The sequence below is a fragment of the Acipenser ruthenus genome, chromosome 7, assembly GCF_902713425.1.
Source record: "Acipenser ruthenus chromosome 7, fAciRut3.2 maternal haplotype, whole genome shotgun sequence".
NCBI classification, from domain to species: domain Eukaryota; kingdom Metazoa; phylum Chordata; class Actinopteri; order Acipenseriformes; family Acipenseridae; genus Acipenser; species Acipenser ruthenus.
Window position 1 is genome coordinate 33080195 of NC_081195.1, and position 21215 is coordinate 33101409.

Below are 21215 nucleotides of genomic sequence, written 5' to 3' on the forward strand. Positions count from 1 at the left end.
ACATAAACTCCTAGGTCTTTTTCATAGTTCCCTTCTTCAATTTCACTATCTCCCATATGATATTTATAATGCACATTTTTATTGCCCGCATGCAATACTTTACACTTTTCTCTATTAAATTTAATTTGCCATGTGTCTGCCCAATTTTGAATGCTGTCTAGATCATTTTGAATGACCTTTGCTGCTTCAACAGTGTTTGCCACTCCTCCTATTTTTGTGTCATCTGCAAATTTAACGAGTTTGCTTACTATATCAGAGTCTAAATCATTAATGTAGATTAGGAATAGTAGAGGACCTAATACTGATCCCTGTGGTACACCACTGGTTACCTCTCCCCATTTCGAGGTTTCTCCTCTAATCAGTACTTTCTGTTTTCTACCTGTTAACCACTCCCTAATCCATGTGCATGCATTTCCTTGAATCCCTACTGCGTTCAGTTTGAGAATTAATCTTTTATGCGGGACTTTGTCAAAAGCTTTCTGGAAATCTAAATAAACCATGTCGTATGCTTTGCAGTTATCCATTTTCAATGTTGCATCCTCAAAAAAGTCAAGTAGGTTAGTTAGACATGATCTCCCTTTCCTAAAACCATGCTGGCTGTCTCCCAGGATATTGTTACCATATAGGTAATTTTCCATTTTGGATCTTATTATAGTTTCCATAAGTTTACATACAGACGTGCTCAAATTTGTTGGTACCCCTCCACAAAAAACGGAGAATACACAATTTTCTCTGAAATAACTTGAAACTGACAAAAGTAATTGGCACCATTGTTTATTCCATATTTAATAAAAATCAGACTTTGCTTTTCATTTTTTCTTCAACATAATATTGTAAATAATAAAACAAATGAAAATGGCATGGACAAAAATGATGGGACCCCTAACCTAATATTTTGTTGCACAACCTTTAGAGGCAATCACTGCAATCAAACGTTTTCTGTAGCTCTCAGTGAGACTTCTGCACCTGTTAACAGGTAGTTTGGCCCACTCTTCCTGAGCAAACTGCTCCAGCTGTCTCAGGTTTGATGGGTGCCTTCTCCAGACTGCAAGTTTCAGCTCTTTCCATAGATGTTCGATAGGATTCAGATCAGGACTCATAGAAGGCCACTTCAGAATAGTCCAATGTTTTGTTCTTATCCATTCTTGGGTGCTTTTAGCTGTGTGTTTTGGGTCATTATCCTGTTGGAGGACCCATGACCTGCGACTGAGACAGAGCTTTCTGACTCTGGGCAGTACGTTTCGCTCCAGAATGCCTTGATAGTCTTGAGATTTCATTGTGCCCTGCACAGATTCAAGGCACCCTGTGCCAGGCACAGCAAAGCAGCCCCAAAACTTAACCGAGCCTCCTCCATGTTTCACTGTAGGTATGGTGTTCTTTTCTTTGAAAGCTTCATTTTTTTGTCTGTGAACATAGATCTGATGTGACTTGCCAAAAAACTCCAGTTTTGACTCATCTGTCCAAAGAACATTCTCCCAGAAGGATTGTGGCTTGTCAACATGCATTTTAGCAAATTCCAGTCTGGCTTTTCTATGTTTTTCTGTCAAAAGTGGAGTCCTCCTGGGTCTTCTTCCATGGAGCCCACTTTCGCTCAAAAAGCGACGGATGGTGCGATCAGAAACTGACGTACCTTCACCTTGGAGTTCAGCTTGTATCTCTTTGGCAGTTATCCTTGGTTCTTTTTCTACCATTCGCACTATCCTTCTGTTCAATCTGGGGTCGATTTTCCTCTTGCGGCCACGCCCAGGGAGGTTGGCTACAGTTCCATGGACCTTAAACTTCTTAATAATATTTGCAACTGTTGTCACAGGAACATCAAGCTGCTTGGAGATGGTCTTGTAGCCTTTACCTTTACCATGCTTGTCTATTATTTTCTTTCTGATCTCCTCAGACAACTCTCTCCTTTGCTTTCTCTGGTCCATGTTCAGTGTGGTGCACACAATGATACCAAACAGCACAGTGACTACTTTTCTCCATTTAAATAGGCTGAATGACTGATTACAAGATTGGAGACATGTGTGATACTAATTAAAGAAACTAATTAGTTTGAAATATCACTATAATCCAATTATTTATTCTCTTTTCTAAGGGGTACCAACAAATGTGTCCAGGCCATTTTAGAATATCTTTGTAGAATAAGCAATAATTCATCTCTTTTCACAGCTTCTTTGCTTTATTCTATGACATACCAAAGGCATAAGTATACATGATAAAATAGCTTTTAATGTCATCACTTTTCAGGAGGAATGAAGCATTATTTCAATGAGCTGTAAGGGTACCAACAAATTTGAGCACGTCTGTATAATAGAAGTCAGGCTTATTGGTCTGTAGTTACCTGGTTCGGTTTTGTCTCCCTTTTTGTGGATTGGTATTACGTTTGCTATTTTCCAGTCTGTCGGTACAACTCAAGAGCAACAACTCAGGTAAGACCACTATTAAATGTATTTATCTTAATGCTAGAAGTCTCAGAAACAAAATGTTAGAACTTGAAGCTACTGCACTAACAAGTAACTACGATGTGATAGGTGTTACAGAAACTTGGTTGTCTGAGAGTGATGGAGACGAATATAATATTAGTGGGTACACACTGTATAGGAAAGACAGGCAGGACAGAAGAGGCGGAGGGGTAGCGCTATACATAAGAAATAGCCTTGAAGCCCAGGTGTTAAATCTGGACGAAGAAAACAACGCCGAAACAATATGGGTCAGAATAATGGACACAAATTCAAAGGGCATAATAATAGGAGCATGCTATAGACCACCAAATTCAGACGCTGAGCAAAATAATCTGTTATACAATGACATTCGAAATGCGTGTAGAAAAGGTGAAGCCATACTAATGGGGGATTTCAACTTCCCCTGTATAAAATGGGAAAACCCAATGGGGGGCACGACGGACGAAATTGAAATGGTGGAAATGACAAATGACTGCTTCCTAACGCAATTTGTCAAGGCACCGACTAGAGGGGAGGCATGCCTTGACTTAGTCTTTTCAAATAATGAAGACAGAATAACTAAAACAGAGGTCAGAGAGCCATTGGCAAACTCAGACCACAACATGGTCTCATTTGAAATATTTTTTAAAACCCCAAAAGTAATGACTAAAGCTAAGGTTTACAATTTTAGAAAAGCAAACTACGAAGGTATGAAACAGAGACTAATAGAAGTAGATTGGAGTAAAATAGAGAAAACATCCACAGAAAAAGGGTGGCTGTTTTTTAAAAATGTAGTACTAGAGGCACAAAACAATTACATCCCAAAAGTAGACAAATCTAAATCTAAAACAAAATGGCCAAAATGGTTTAATAGATCAATTAAAAAAAATATTCAGCGAAAAAAGGCACTTTACAGAGCGTTTAAAAGGGACCAAAAACAAAGCACACAGAAAGAGTACTTGGAACTGCAAACACAAGTCAAAAAGGAAGTTAGAAAGGCCAAGAGAGAGATAGAAATCAATATTGCTAAGGGGGCTAAAACCAATTCCAAAATGTTTTTCCAATATTATAACAGCAAGAGAACATTCAAAGAGGAGGTTAAATGTCTAAGAGACACAAATGGCAAAATCATAGATGAAGAAAAAAAAATAGCAAATATATTAAATGATTACTTTTCACAGGTTTTTACAAAGGAGGACACGGACAACATGCCCCACATGTCGACCTGTTCCTATCCAGTTTTAAATAACTTTAGCATAACAGAGGCAGAAGTGTTAAAGGGACTAGGGGCTCTTAAAATAAACAAATCCCCTGGGCCGGATGAGATCCTCCCAATAGTACTCAAAGAAATGAAAGAAGTTATTTACAAACCGCTAACCAAGATCATGCAACAGTCTCTTGACACGGGGGTTGTACCAACAGACTGGAAAATAGCAAATGTAATACCGATCCACAAAAAGGGAGACAAAACCGAACCAGGTAACTACAGACCAATAAGCCTGACTTCTATTATATGTAAACTTATGGAAACTATAATAAGATCCAAAATGGAAAATTACTTATATGGTAACAATATCCTGGGAGACAGCCAGCATGGTTTTAGGAAAGGGAGATCATGTCTAACTAACCTACTTGACTTTTTTGAGGATGCAACATTGAAAATGGATAACTGCAAAGCATACGACATGGTTTATTTAGATTTCCAGAAAGCTTTTGACAAAGTCCCGCATAAAAGATTAATTCTCAAACTGAACGCAGTAGGGATTCAAGGAAATGCATGCACATGGATTAGGGAGTGGTTAACAGGTAGAAAACAGAAAGTACTGATTAGAGGAGAAACCTTGAAATGGAGTGAGGTAACCAGTGGTGTACCACAGGGATCAGTATTAGGTCCTCTGCTATTCCTAATCTACATTAATGATTTAGACTCTGATATATTAAGCAAACTCGTTAAATTTGCAGACGACACAAAAATAGGAGGAGTGGCAGACACTGTTGAAGCAGCAAAGGTCATTCAAAATGATCTAGACAGCATTCAAAATTGGGCAGACACATGGCAAATGAAATTTAATAGAGAAAAGTGTAAAGTATTGCATGCGGGCAATAAAAATGTGCATTATAAATATCATATGGGAGATACTGAAATTGAAGAAGGGAACTATGAAAAAGACCTAGGAGTTTATGTTGACTCAGAAATGTCTTCATCTAGACAATGTGGGGAAGCTATAAAAAAGGCTAACAAGATGCTTGGATATATTGTGAGAAGTGTTGAATTTAAATCAAGGGAAGTAATGTTAAAACTCTACAATGCATTAGTAAGACCTCACCTAGAATATTGTGTTCAGTTCTGGTCACCTCGTTACAAAAAGGATATTGCTGCTCTAGAAAGAGTGCAAAGAAGAGCAACCAGAATTATCCCGGGTTTAAAAGGCATGTCGTATGCAGACAGGCTAAAAGAATTGAATCTATTCAGTCTTGAACAAAGAAGACTACGCGGCGATCTGATTCAAACATTCAAAATCCTAAAAGGTATAGACAATGTCAACCCGGGGGACTTCTTTGACTTGAAAAAAGAAAAAAGGACCAGGGGTCATAAATGGAGATTAGATAAAGGGGCATTCAGAACAGAAAATAGGAGGCACTTTTTTACACAGAGAATTGTGAGGGTCTGGAACCAACTCCCCAGTAATGTTGTTGAAGCTGACACCCTGGGATCCTTCAAGAAGCTGCTTGATGAGATTCTGGGATCAATAAGCTACTAACAACCAAACGAGCAAGATGGGCTGAATGGCCTCCTCTCGTTTGTAAACTTTCTTATGTTCTTATGTTCTTAACTCCTGTGTCAAGAGACTGGTGCATGATCTTGGTTAGCGGTTTGTAAATAACTTCTTTCATTTATTTGAGTACTATTGGGAGGATCTCATCTGGCCCAGGGGATTTGTTTATTTTAAGAGCTCCTAGTCCCTTTAACACTTCTGCCTCTGTTATGCTAAAGTTATTTAAAATTGGATAGGAACAGGTCGACATGTGGGGCATGTTGTCTGTGTCCTCCTTTGTAAAAACCTGTGAAAAGTAATCATTTAATATATTTGCTATTTTTTTTTCTTCATCTATGATTTTGCCATTTGTGTCTCTTAGACATTTAACCTCCTCTTTGAATGTTCTCTTGCTGATAATATTGGAAAAACATTTTGGAATTGGTTTTAGCCCCCTTAGCAATATTGATTTCTATCTCTCTCTTGGCCTTTCTAACTTCCTTTTTGACTTGTGTTTGCAGTTCCAAGTACTCTTTCTGTGTGCTTTGTTTTTGGTCCCTTTTAAACGCTCTGTAAAGTGCCTTTTTTCGCTGAATATTTTTTTTAATTGATCTATTAAACCATTTTGGCCATTTTGTTTTAGATTTAGATTTGTCTACTTTTGGGATATAATTGTTTTGTGCCTCTAGTACTACATTTTTAAAAAACAGCCACCCTTTTTCTGTGGATGTTTTCTCTATTTTACTCCAATCTACTTCTACTAGTCTCTGTTTCATACCTTCGTAGTTTCATCCGAGTCCAAAGCTCTTCATGCAGAGAGTACACAAGTTGGACACTTCTGACCACTTGATGACTTTGTCCATCTGCTAGGACAAATGTACGTTCTGTACATGGTGCAAGGCTTTCTTGAGGCTTTTGAATGTGTTTCCATAGCGACTCTTGCATCAGGGTATAAGAGCAACCAGTATCCAGCAAAGCCCGGCACTTTACACTTCTCACTCCTACAGGAACAACAAGCTTGATCATGGGGAAGGTGGAAGTCAGGTTCTTCAGGCTGTAACGAGCTGATATTACCTCTTCCCAGAGGGGTTTTGCTTCCTCCTGACATTGGTAACAGAGCCGCTGGTTTTTTCACTCGACTAGATTCATTTTTATTATTGGCATTTATTTTGGCCGAATACTCCTTTTGAACGGCCCAATCATTTTCAATTAACGTTCCAATCCTAACCAGTTCATCAACAGTGGTCACAGTACCTCTCAAATTACTTGCCAATTTAGGGTTGCTGTTGCGTAGGATTAGCTGCACCAACTCCTTTTCACTGAGACCAGTTTTCCAGCGCATACACAATGCACGATAGTGGAAAGCGAAATCTCGGATGCTCTGTAGATCCTTGAATCCTGTCACGGATGCGTCGTTCTCCCTCTGCTTCATAGTCATCAGTCAAAAAAGATTTCATAAAGGCAAGCTTAAATTGAGTCCATGAGGCTATTGAAGCTCGCTCAGCCCTCCACCAATCTTTAGCTGTCTCCTTCAGAACTGTGTTGAGAGTAGCCAGAACCTCTTCATCTGACATGGGACGGAGTGCCAAAAATTCTTCACAGCGTTCAATGTATGACACAGGGTCATCTTCTTCACCAACACCGCTAAAACTAGGAAACTCTAGTTTCACTGGAAGTTTGTGATGGTAATTGGCGTTTCTTCCTGTGGGAGGCACTGTGAACACCCTGTCACACGCAGCTCGCGCTTGGCTTAATGGTCTTGCTTCTTGAAAGCTCACAGTAGGGGCGTTAGGCTTGTTAGGAGTACTTGCTTTGTTGGCCCTGCCATTAAATCTAGCTTCTATTTGCCGGTCACGATGTTGTAAACAATCAACTATAGACTGTTGTAAATTTTGAAAAGCCAAATTAAATTCTTGCTCCAATCTTGTACATTTCCGATCCACATAATATCTAAGGAAATCATCTTGTCTGATAGAACTAATATTTAGGGCTTTTACTTCAGTCTCAACACTACTTAATCGAGAATGAAGTTGATCACAGATATCACGAATACTGGGTAAATCAAGCATGCTAGGCAAATCTGCTTCAGTAGGCGGAGTAGGCAGATCTGGTTCAACGTCATTATTAATTTCAGGCTCAGGGTCAGTAATATACAAATCATCCAAGCTAGTCACAAGATCATGCACTGGATCTCTACGAGTTACAAATTGATCAGCTGTAAAATCTAATGGCAATTGAAAGGACTGTAGTTCAAGGGTATCTGGCCCACCAGTAGCCATATCTGAACAACACACCTGTTATATTGAATACTTGCATCAACTGGTTCCCCGTACGGGCCACCAAATTCTGTAACAGTTTCCCAAAATTTATGGAATACTGTCAGAAAAATAAATAGATTCTGGACCCAGTTCAATTACCAACAAACAAGTGTATTGTACAGAAACATTAACGATGTAGATACAACAATTACAAGTGACCAAAAATAACCCCAAACCAAACACCCCACAAATATACACACAGTCCCAAACAGAATAGTCAAGTTGCTGTAGCTCCTCAAATAGAAAAACAAAAAACAAAAATAATCCAAAATCTAGAAAAAAAGATAGGTTTGATCTCACCAGGTCTGGTGAAGCTGTTAATGTAGAAAGTCCTTGGTGTTGCTGCCCATCCAAAACAAAACCAGGAAACTCCGACAAAAAACAAAAAAAAAATATTTGTAATCCAGCGGAAAAAGGAGGAGGATTGTCAACAAACTATTCTTTAAAATGTGTTTTTAGTACTTTTAATACTTTCTTTTTCCTAAAAGGACCTTATAACCTTTTATTTAGTAGATAAATTTGGTTAAAATCAGAGAAGCCAGAAACCTAACTCTTTTACCAAACACAGAACAAACACACACCCCCTCCCCCGATGACCACGAAAAAGTGAAAAAAAACAGGTTTTCCTAATAATTTGGCCACCTGTGGATAGACCTGGAGGCGGAACGGAAAGGTACTGGAGCCCAATGGCTCCTCCTAAAGGGGTATTACACTTTATTTATTATTTTGTTGCTTTTTTTATTTATTATTTTTGTTGAAATTTTCCTCTCCTTCCACACCTCTGACCCCTCCATCCCCTCCCATATCTCTACCTGTCTGTCTGCTATCTCCTCCTGGATGCACTCGCATCACCTCAAACTCAACCTCTCTAAATCTGACCTCCTTTTCTTTCCCTCCTCCTCCTCCCCCTCCTCTGATCTATCTATCTCTGTTCCTCTGGAATCTACCACACTCTCTCCCTCCTCCTCAGCTAAGAACCTCGGAGTCACCCTGGACCCCTGCCTCTCTTGTTCCCAGCACATCGCTTTTTGAGCGAAAGTGGGCTTCATGGAAGAAGACCCAGGAGGACTCCACTTTTGAAAGAAAAACATAAAAAAGCCAGACTGGAATTTGCTAAAGCCACAATCCTTCTGGTAGAATGTCCTTTGGACAGATGAGTCAAAACTGGAGTTTTTTGGCAAGTCACATCAGCTCTATGTTCACAGATGAAAAGAACACCATACCTACAGTGAAACATGGAGGAGGCTTGGTTATGTTTTGGGGCTGCTTTGCTGTGCCTGGCACAGGGTGCCTTGAATCTGTGCAGGGCACAATGAAATCTCAACACTATCAAGGCATTCTGGAGCGAAACGAACTGCCCAGTGTCAGAAAGCTCTGTCTCAGTCACAGGTCATGGGTCCTCCAACAGGATAATGACCCAAAACACACAGCTAAAAGCACCCAAGAATGGATAAGAACAAAACATTGGACTATTCTGAAGTGGCCTTCTATGAGTCCTGATCTGAATCCTATCAAACATCTATGGAAAGAGCTGAAACTTGCAGTCTGGAGAAGGCACCCATCAAACCTGAGACAGCTGGAGCAGTTTGCTCAGGGTGGGCCAAACTACCTGTTAACAGGTGCAGAAGTCTCATTGAGAGCTACAGAAAACGTTTGATTGCAATGTTTGCCTCTAAAGATTGTGCAACAAAATATTAGGTTAGCGGTCCCATCATTTTTGTCCATGCCATTTTCATTTGTTTTATTATTTACAATATTATGTTGAATAAAAAAATCAAAAGCAAAGTCTGATTTTTATTAAATATGGAATAAACAATGGTGGATGCCAATTACTTTTGTCAGTTTCAAGTTATTTCAGAGAAAATTGTGCATTCTTCGTTTTTTGTGGAGGGGTACCAACAAATTTGAGCACGTCTGTAAGTGCGTGTCAGGCGCGTCAGGTCCAATTTATTTTCACACGTGCAGTTCATTTTAGACGTGCTGTTTAAAACTATTTTTTTCCACAGTCAAACGGGTTTAAAAGGCCCTGCATATCAACAAAGCACTCACTAGGCATCTCCAGCCCCGTCCCACCCTATCGTTCGCTATAGCTTTCACATATGCTAAGAAATAAATAATAATAATAATAATAATAATAATAATAATAATAATAATAATAATAATAATAATAATAATAATAGTCGTACAGTAGTCGACAGGGTCCGACATTGGACCGGATAGGAATAATTGCAATGTCGGACCAGGTCCGACATAGGACCGCAAAGGGTTAAATCCGGGAAAAAATGCCTGTTAAAACATTAGTGTTTTTTTTTACACTTGTCACCACTGTTCACTGCAGTTTCACTGACACACCACTTCAAACATAATTTCTCCGGTTCTACAAGTACTAAAGTGATCGACAACGGCTCGTTTGAAAGGTAAGAACGTGGCTTAATTATAACCCCGCAGTTTGCGCACCACTGTGGTTAGAGGAGGAAGGGTTATTCTTAAGTACAACACTAAACTAAGGAACACCCTGTTTATTATCAACAACAAATCTTAACAGTTGCAAAAATAGCATTGTTTGCCCTATAACCTAATTGTCTGCTGCCTTGTTGAATTTCCTAGCTATCTTTACAGTGGAAACAAGAAGTTGTCGAATTGTTCCCACTCTGGGCTGGTAATTTCTGTCTTCTTTTTTTCCAATTTTTTTTAACACTGAATTTATAATGGTATCCCAGTGGTTTATTTTTGCTTATATTAAAATTATGTAACCAAGAAAACCACACATGCATGTTGTAAGGATAGGCCCCGAGGAGCTGTGCTCATATTTGGGTGTCATGGATTATAAGAACCGAGTATTACAAAAACGTTCCTATTTTACCTACTTAATTTTGGCCACCAAGGTTACAATATATGTAATAGGAGTGTTCTTTCTTTCTTAGAGAATCGTTAAATAAGGACTTTCCTGTTTCAAGGAGAATGCAAAAACTATTAGCAAAATAGGGCAGGGAATATAATGTTATTCTCCAGGGATTTTTAAACAATGGGATTTTTTTTATTGGGTAAGACCTCTTTTAAACATTAAGGCTCCAGATTTATTTAGACTAATGTGCAATTTGCAGTAGATCCACAACTGGTCCCTTGCTGGCAGTCCCGAACCCAGCAATGGGTGTTGTAGGCCAGCCCCTACCATTTGTGTCACAGGCTCTCGGAGAGCTTGGGGAACCACCATCTGCCAGCGATTCTGACCACTTGTAGGATCTGTCCAGGTTTGATGCAGCACCCCATCCTAGAGAGCCAAGGCATCCCACTGCGTGTACAACACCTTGGACCCCGTGGGGAGAGCGCTGACACCTCACCCCAAGCTAGCTGGTGCCCCACTAAGAGCCAGCGAACAACTGGAGCCAGCTCAGTGTCCAGCCCCTACAACCCCAAACCTCCCCCCAGTCAGCTCAGGTTTCGACTCATGGCAATGATGGAGTTCACCCACTCATCCAGACAGCGCTGTGCCTCCCACTCCTCCAGCCATTCACAGTGCCTGCAGGGCATCTGCCGGAGTAGGTGTATCCCTGATTCAGAGGCTGACCTGTCTCTCTGGCTGGTGGAACCAGAGCAGCCACTGCAGGGATGAGTGCTCCATCTGCAGGTGGAAGTGTTTGCCACACAGGTCAAGGCGGAAGTGCTGTACAACCTGAATTACAGCCAGCAGCTCTCAGCGGGTGACGCAATAATTCCTCTCGGCCTTGCTGAGAGAATGGCTGTAGTACGCCACCACCTTTTCTTCTTTGGAGCCCTCCTCGGCCAGCACTGCTCTGATCACCATGTTGCTTGAGTCCATCTAGGATAAAGGGCCTGGGGGGGTCTGTCAAGACCGGTGCCTTGGCGAGATCCTACTGTGGCTCTCCAAAAGCGTGGTCGCAGGCAGTTTACCAGCAGAAATGGCTCCCCTGCTCTATGATCCAGAGGAAGGACCTGGCGAAGTGCATGAAGTTCTTCATGGAGAAGGCCTGGACAGCGGCACACCTGAGACATGCACGCTCCATCAGGCGCTCCAAAGCTGCGGGGCATCTGATGGGAACATTCCTGTGTGTTTTCAGATTTTTACAAACAGAGAGTCAAGAGACTAACATACACTGTTGGATTTTTAATTTTTGATACCCTTGGGTCCTTAATGAATTATTTTAACTTTGGCTATATTTAAATAGGCCATCTTTTAGATAAATTGATTATACTCCAGTATCTTTACAGTTGTGTGGCGTTCAAGACTGGTCAGCGGCAGAAACAGCAAACTGAACTTCAGTTTTCAGCACTTCCATGGACTTTTATTAATTCACAAATAAAAGATTAAAACAAAACTCTTACATCAAATGAACTCTTATCACCAATAAACACAATGGCACCCAAGCTCCAGCTATCCCAGTGCAGGGTGGAAAGCACAACCTGCTGCTCTCAGCCCTTCTCTCCACACACACACACATTTAATTTCCTTTTATAAAAGGGGTGATTAGACAATCAATAAATCAATCACCACCTGGCCACATTCCACACTTTTCAACTATCTAATAAATCAACGAAACAATAATACAATTAAACTTTTAATTAACAAACACACATTTTGATTGTACAGGACCTCTGTCCTGTCACAAGTTGGTACACAGCTGTATTCTATGATTCTCTCAAAGTTATTTTGCAGGTTCTATACAGTAACAATGAACTGTTTCCCTGCCTCATTGTTTTAACATGTGGCCATGTCAATAACACAGATCACACTCTTTTTCCACATGTCCATTTGTTTTATGTTTACAAACATGCATTCAATCAGATATGACATTCCCCTTACATTATGCTGGTGAGAATACTTTATTTTTGTTAAAAATAAACATTTAAATAAATCACTCATTCAACACAGCAGCAATAGATTCTGCATCAGAGAAATCACACATCCTGTATGTTTTCCATCTATATTTTATTATTTGGATACAACTTGAAGATTTTTTTTCTCATAATCCCCAACATAGTAGTAGATTACTGTACTGGTGAAGAAACTGCACAAGAGCCTGTTTAAAATGAAGTGTGTTAACTGTTGGGGGAAGGAGTTATTGATCAATTCTGTGCCAAGTTGATTCTACACTATGTACTGCCTGTTGAGGCCCCTTGTAATTGGTACACTGGAAGAACCTCTAAAAGGAGCACTCTTGTTATGACAACTGAAAGGGTTATTGTTTAGAGGATTGATCCAGGATTTTATTTCTAAGCTAAAGCACACCACACTTAATTTTCAACAGCCTCCTCTAAAGTGGCATCACCGCAGCGCCCGTGGTGGGCCAGGTGTACATTTGAGCTATGTGACTTTGCCAAGGCCTGCTGGCACAAGGGCAGGGCATGGAAAATTCTGGAATCCATCTGTGCTGGCAGGGGCCCCGTCAGTCCTGGTGTTGGTCTTGCCTCCCCTTCAGCCTTCTCTGCTGCTAGCCTTTGGCAGAGGGCAGTGTGGCCACACACAGGGAAACAGAAACAAACACTAACAACAGGTACAAACATTAAGACACAGCCAGAAAGTCATAAATACGTAGACACAGACAGACAGACAGACAGACAGACAGACAGTCAGGCAAACACACACCCACACCCAAGGATTCACAGACAGACAGACACATCCACACACACAAATGTAGACAGACACAAATACAGTATACTGCAATTTTTTCAGGACCTTTTTGATGAAAGGAAATCTCCCTCCACACTTAAGTACTATCTGGCAGCTATCTCAGCTTGCCATATTAAAATGGACTCAGTCTCCCCAGGAGCACACTTCCTGATGGAACAGTTTTTGAAGGGTGTTCAAAGGTTAAGACCCCCTAGAAAGGACCTTGTCGCTTGCTGGCGACTTAATGTAGTGCTGGATGCGCTTACACCAGCACCATCTGAGCCCCTACATTCAGCAGAGCTGAAGTTCTCAACAGCGAAAGCCTTTGTTTTTTGCAGAGGCTAAACTAAGGTTACTCTTCCCACTAATCCTGTTTTTCTCCCTAAAAGCATTTCTGCTTTCCATATCAACCAGTGAGTGGAATTGAAGGCCTTCCATCCAACTCCTTTCCAGTCTGACATGGAGAGAATGTTCCATAAAGCAAGTATTTATTTGCTTCGGGTCTAAACAGTGGCTGTCAAGGTGGATTGCAGACACGGTCAGGATTGCATATGATCTAGCCAACCTGCCCCCACCAGAAAAGGTCACTTGTCACTCCAGAAGAGGCCTTGCAACCGTTATTCCAGGGTGCATCTGTTGCAGACATTTGCAACGCTGCAGTATGGGCCACGCTTCATACTTTTACCAGGTTCTTCTGACTGAATGTCATAGATTAGCAGAACCCTGGTTTTGGGACCAGAGTGTTAAGAGCAGCCATTCATTCTGCTCTTTAACATTTTATTATTGTTCCACTTTAAGTCCTGGGGTAGTTAGCCACACACCTGTTGGATGCTGAGGTTACTCAGTGTAACCTTGCAGCATATATACTGCATGACGGTCCTCCCTCACTGTACTGTGGACTATATAATTATTATTTAATTATTTATTTCTTAGCAGATGCCCTTATCTGGGCAACTTACAATTGTTACAAAATATCACAGTACAAAGTATCACATTACAGAATATCACATTACAGAATATCACATTACAGATAAGAGCAGTTACAAGCTACAGTAAAATCAATATCAAAATAAATACAGTAAATAATTATATTTAAGAATGAGTTCGACTATCAGCAGTTAACTTATAGTAAAAATAGTTGCTTATAGGAGTAAAGTCCATTAAGAGCACGTAGTAAGTACGATGTGCATGAGAATGATTTCAAATAACAGCAATTACAAAAAATGTGAATACGGATACCTATAAGAGTAAAATCAAGTACAAGATACAATAAATAGTTATACTTAAGAGCAGTAGTAGAATACGCCAAGGTATGGAGCAATTCAGTGCAAGTACAAGCTAATGCAAGTACTGGAACAACTGGGTGTCATATAGTCCAGTATAGTGGAGAGTTATGAGGTTTACAGATGCTGTCTGAACAAGTGTGTCTTGAGGAGGTGCCGGAAGGTGGTCAGGGACTGAGTCCTGATATCCGTGGGTATGTCGTTCAACCACTGAAGGGCAGGGGTGGAGAAGGAGTGGGCTCTGGAAGCGAGGGAGCGGAGGGAGGGTACAGCTAGTCTGCCGGTGGTAGAGGAGTGGAGAAGCCAAAAGGGGGTGTAGGGAGAAATGATAGGCGGGAGCAGAAAAGTCGAGACAGCGATAGGCCAGAACAACAGTTTTGAATTGTATGTGAGCAGTGATGGGGAGCTAGTGGAGGGAGCGAAGCAGCGGTGTAGCATGGGAGAAATGAGGAAGGGAAGACAAGGCAAACAGTAGAGTTTTGGATGAGCTGGAGCGGACGGATAGCAGAGGCAGGGAGGCCGGCCAGGAGGGTTGCAGTATTAAGGCGGGACAGTACCAGGGCCTAAAAGAGGAGTTATGTGGAGTAGTCGGTGAGGAAGGGGCGAATTCTGCATACAGCCGTACTCAAATTTGTTGGTACCTGTGACAGGATGGACCGAGGTTTGAGACTCAGAGACAGTATAAAGTTCAAAATAAAGATTTTTAATAAACAAAAATACAAAATAAACCAGCACGAGGGCCAAACAAAAAGGTTTTAAACATAAAATACAAACACAAAACAAAACTTACAAAATAAAGCTTCCAGGCTGGGCGTTGCCTTCACTGGAACCAACAACTTACAAAAACACAGTACAAACAAAACACTCCTTCTCTTCTGGAACTCTCCTCCAACTCTCTCCTAGCCAGGGCCTCTCCCCTGGCTTTTATTCTCACATGTTTTTCTGGCAGGGAGGAATTTTAACACCCTCCCTGCCAGTCCCAACCATGATCATAAAGACGGGGCAGTACCCCGTCACATATCCCCCCCCTTGTGCCAAGCACAACATGGCCTAAATGGCCACCTCCCCCCTCAGTCTCAGTCCCGGAAGAGGGGGAAGCACAGTGTCCATGGGGGTGGCCATGGTGGGACGTCCGGCACCACCCAATTCTTCGTGGCCAGCAGCTCCCTCTTCCGGGGCTCCGGCCACACACTACCTTGCCGCGAAAGTGCCGCTGGGGGAGCTGGTCTCCTGACCTCCCTCCCCCTCTTCATGGCCAGCAATTCCCCTCCGTGGGGCTCCGGCCATAGTGTAGCGACCCCAGGCGAAGCAGGATCCCTGGCAACCCCAGGCGATGGCAGCAGCAGCGGACCCTCGGGAGGCGACGGCAGCAGCAGCGGACCCTCGGGAGGCTGAGACGGGAACGGCGGCCCGGCTCCCTCTGCTGGCGGAGACGGGAACGGCGGCCCGGCTCCCTCTGCTGGCGGAGACGGGAACGGCGGCCCGGCTCCCTCTGCTGGCGGAGACGGGAACGGCGGCCCGGCTCCCTCTGCTGGCGGAGACGGGAACGGCGGCCCGGCTCCCTCTGCTGGCGGAGACGGGAACGGCGGCCCGGCTCCCTCTGCTGGCGGAGGCGGGAACGGCGGCCCGGCTCCCTCTGCTGGCGGAGGCGGGAACGGCGGTTCGTCTCCCTCTGCTGGCGGAGGCGGGAACGGCGGCTCGTCTCCTTCTGCTGGCAGAGGCGGGAACGGCGGCTCGTCTCCCTCTGCTGGCGGAGGCGGGAACGGCGGCTCGTCTCCCTCTGCTAGCTGAGGCGGGAACGGCGGCTCGTCTCCCTCTGCTGGCGGAGGCGGGAACGGCGGCCCCTCTCCCTCTGCTGGCGGAGGCGGAAACGGCAACTCGTCTCCCTCTGCTGGCGGAGGCGGGAACGGCAACTCGTCTCCCTCTGCTGGCGGAGGCGGGAACGGCAGCTCGTCTCCCTCTGCTGGCGGAGGCGGGAACGGCAACTCGTCTCCCTCAGCTGGCGGAGGCGGGAACGGCAACTCGTCTCCCTCTGCTGGCGGAGGTGGGAACGGCAACTCGTCTCCCTCTGCTGGCGGAGGCGGGAACGGCTCCGACTGTTCCCCCTCTGCTGGCGGTGGAGGTGGGAACAGCCTATATTCTTCCCCTGCGGGTCCCTTCAGCCCTGGGCCTGTGGGCTTCCCCTTCTCGGGCCGTGGACGCACCGACTCCTCCCGCTCGGGCCGTGGACGCACCGACTCCTCCCGCTCGGGCCGTGGACGCACCGACTCCTCCCGCTCGGGCCGTGGACGCACCGACTCCTCCCGCTCGGGCCGTGGACGCACCGACTCCTCCCGCTCGGGCTCCTCCCCCTCGGGCTGTGGACGTTCGGGCTCCTCCCTCTTGGGCTGTGGACGTTCGGGCTCCTCCCTCTCGGGCTGTGGACGTTCGGGCTCCTCCCTCTCGGGCTGTGGACATTCGGGCTCCTCCCCTTCTGGCTCTCGGGACGGCGGCTCCTCCCCTTCTGGCTCTCGGGACGGCGGCTCCTCCCCTTCTGGCTCTCGGGACAGCGGCTCCTCCCCTTCTGGCTCTCGGGACGGCGGCTCCTCCCCTTCTGGCTCTCGGGACGGCGGCTCACCCCTCTCTGGCTCTCGGGACGGCGGCTCACCCCTCTCTGGCTCTCGGGACAACAGCTCACCCCTCTCTGGCTCTCGGGACGACGGCTCACCCCTCTCTGGCTCTCGGGACGAAGGCTCACCCCTCTCTGGCTCTCGGGACGACAGCTCCACCTTCTTTATTGGAATGATTGGGGCGTCTCCCATATCTACCGCCAGGTAATTAACGACCATCAGGGCCAGCTCTGCGAAGGACGCCGGGTGATGCTGTTCCTCCCACTTTTCCCACCTCCCCCCATCTCGACGCCACAGCGTGTTGATAACTATGGGGAGGTCGTGGAAGAGGTCCGCCTCAGGGTGCATCAACCAGTCCCATATTTCCTGGGATGGTGGTGAAGGCGGTGATGTAGGAAGTGGTGGGGTGGCTGCCGAGGACGGGGTTTGCAGCTGCTCCTGGTCCCAATTGTGGGGGCATCCTGCCCAGTTGTGGCCATCCACCTCACAGTACCCACACCAGTCAGCTGGTAGCCCATCTGGACAGGACCTCCACCGATGATCCTCCTTCCCGCACCAGGAGCACCAGGGGAAAAGACTGGCTGGGTCCTCCAGCTGGGGTGGCTGTTGTTGCAGCAGCCTACATTTCTTCGGCTGCTGCTTCTCCTGCCTTTGCCGCTGTCTGCTCTTCTTCCCCATTTACCAAAAAAAAAAAAAAACTCCCAAAATTCAAGAAAAAAAAAAAAAAATACTGCTCTGAGCCTCCAGGTGGCGCTATCCCGTTTCTGACACCAACTGTGACAGGATGGACTGAGGTTTGAGACTCAGAGACAGTATAAAGTTCAAAATAAAGATTTTTAATAAACAAAAATACAAAATAAACCAGCACGAGGGCCAAACAAAAAGGTTTTAAACATAAAATACAAACACAAAACAAAACTTACAAAATAAAGCTTCCAGGCTGGGCGTTGCCTTCACTGGAACCAACAACTTACAAAAACACAGTACAAACAAAACACTCCTTCTCTTCTGGAACTCTCCTCCAACTCTCTCCTAGCCAGGGCCTCTCCCCTGGCTTTTATTCTCACATGTTTTTCTGGCAGGGAGGAATTTTAACACCCTCCCTGCCAGTCCCAACCATGATCATAAAGACGGGGCAGTACCCCGTCACAGTACCCCTCCACAAAAAACGAAGAATGCACAATTTTCTCTGAAATAACTTGAAACTGACAAAAGTAATTGGCATCCACCATTGTTTATTCCATATTTAATAGAAATCAGACTTTGCTTTTGATTTTTTTATTCAACATAATATTGTAAATAATAAAACAAATGAAAATGGCATGGACAAAAATGATGGGACCGCGAACCTAATATTTTGTTGCACAACCTTTAGAGGCAATCACTGCAATCAAACGTTTTCTGTAGCTCTCAATGAGACTTCTGCACCTGTTAACAGGTAGTTTGGCCCACTCTTCCTGAGCAAACTGCTCCAGCTGTTTCAGGTTTGATGGGTGCCTTGTCCAGACTGCAAGTTTCAGCTCTTTCCATAGATGTTCGATAGGATTCAGATCAGGACTCATAGAAGGCCACTTCAGAATAGTCCAATGTTTTGTTCTTGTCCATTCTTGGGTGCTTTTAGCTGTGTGTTTTGGGTCATTATCTTGTTGGAGGACCCATGACCTGCGACTGAGACAGAGCTTTCTGACACTGGGCAGTACGTTTCGCTCCAGAATGCCTTGATAGTCTTGAGATTTCATTGTGCCCTGCACAGATTCAAGGCACCCTGTGCCAGGCGCAGCAAAGCAGCCCCAAAACATAACCGAGCCTCCTCCATGTTTCACTGTAGGTATGGTGTTCTTTTCTTTGAAAGCTTCATTTTTTCGTCTGTGAACATAGAGCTGATGTGACTTGCCAAAAAGCTCCAGTTTTGACTCATCTGTCCAAAGGACATTCTCCCAGAAGGATTGTGGCTTGTCAATATGCATTTTAGCAAATTCCAGTCTGGCTTTTTTATGTTTTTCTGTCAAAAGTGGAGTCCTCCTGGGTCTTCTTCCATGGAGCCCACTTTTGCTCAAAAAGCGACGGATGGTGCGATCAGAAACTGACGTACCTTCACCTTGGAGTTCAGCTTGTGTCTCTTTGGCAGTTATCCTTGGTTCTTTTTCTACCATTCTCACTATCCTTCTGTTCAATCTGGGGTCGATTTTCCTCTTGCGGCCGCGCCCAGGGAGGTTGGCTACAGTTCCATGGACCTTAAATTTCTTAATAATATTTGCAACTGTTGTCACAGGAACATCAAGCTGCTTGGAGATGGTCTTGTAGCTCTCCTCAGACAACTCTCTCCTTTGCTTTCTCTGGTCCATGTTGAGTGTGGTGCACACAATGATACCAAACAGCACAGTGACTACTTTTCTCCATTTAAATAGGCTGAATGACTGATTACAAGATTGGAGACATGTGTGATACTGATTAAAGAAACTAATTAGTTTGAAATATCACTATAATCCAATTATTTATTATCTTTTCTAATGGGTACCAACAAATGTATCCAGGCCATTTTAGAATATCTTTGTAGAATAAGCAACAATTCATCTCTTTTCACAGCTTCTTTGCTTTATTCTATGACATACCAAAGGCATGCAAGTATACATGATAAAATAGCTTTTAATTTCATCACTTTTCAGGAGGAATGAAGCATTATTTCAATGAGCTGTAAGGGTACTAACAAATTTGAGCACGTCTGTATGTTGCTGAGGAAGAAGCGACAGGAGAGAGCCAGAGTAGAGATGTGCTGAGAGTAGGACAGAGAGGGGTTGAGGGTGACATCGAGGTTCTTGGTGGATGAGGAGGGAGAGAGGGTGGTGGATTCAAGAGGAATAGAGATAGAGAGGTCAGCAGTGGGGAGGAAGAGGGGGCAAGAAAAGGTCTGATTTGGAGAGTTTGAGTTTGAGATGGCCGAGAGGCAGGTAGAGATATGGGAGGAAATGTGATGGAGAGAAGAGCAGATGTGAGGGAGTCAAGCAGAGAATGTGTTGACAGGAAAGCAGAGAGCTAGCGATGTACCGCTTGCTTGAGGGTTTTGGAGAGGAATGGGAGAAGGGACAGGACGGTAATTCTGAAGGGATGAGGGGTCAGGGGAGGGTTTTTTTAAGATGGGGGAGATGCAGGCCTGTTTGAAGGCAGAGGGGAAACAGACAGAGAGGTGTTAAGAAGAGAGGAAATGAAAGGGAGAGGAGCAGGGGCAGCAACCTGGAAGAGGTGACTGGGGAGGGGGTCCAGAGCACACTTGGTGGGTTTATGGCTCTGGAGCAGGGAGCAAAGATAGGAGTCCGAAAGGAGTAAGGAGGGTAGATTAATAGGGGTTGCAGAGGGTGGTGGGGAGCGAATGAGAAGAGGACAGGGTGAGGGTGGGCAAGGAGGCGAGGTATTGAAGAGTTTGTGGATGTCGGTGATTTTGGAGGAGGAGGCAAAGTCATCAGCCGAGATAGAGGAAGGTGGAAGGGTGGGGGAGGGCTAAGGAGGAAAGAGAAGGTAGAGACAAGTTTACAGGGATTGTTAGTAGAAGACTGAATGATAGAATTGAAGTAGGAGCATTTGGCAGAGGTGGGTTTAGAAGAGAAGGAAGAGAGAAGCGAGCGATAGAGATCCAAGGCAGCAGGGAGGTTGGTTTTCTTCCATTTCTTTTCAGCAGAGCGCAGTTTGGTACGAGTCGAGCAGAGCACGGAGGAGAGGCAGGGCTGAGGTGGGGAGCAGCGGGCAGGTCGCAGGGTGAGGGGGCAAAGGGAGTCGAGACAGGAGGTGAGGGACGAGAAAAGGGAGGAGGTAGCCAAGTCTACAGGGAGTTGGGAGAAGAAGTCAATAGAGGGGAGGTGTGATGAGAGAGCAGCAGAGAAGACTAAGGGGGAGAGAGAACAGAGGTTTTGACAGAAGGTGACAGAGGGGGTTGGTGGAGTAGGAAGAGATGGGAGCAACAGAGAGGAGATAAAGTAGCGATCAGAGATATCGAGAGGAGTGACCGAGAGGGCGGGGGAAAGCAGTCCCTGGTGAAGACGAGGTCTAGTTGACGGACCACTGTGTAAACGGGGGCGGGGGGTGGGGGGGGGGGTGATGGGGAGAGACCGAAGGAGGAGGAGTGAAAAGGGAAAGAAATCCAGCAGCGTGGTTAGGGTTGGAGAGGTGGATGTTGAAGTCACCTAATAGAAC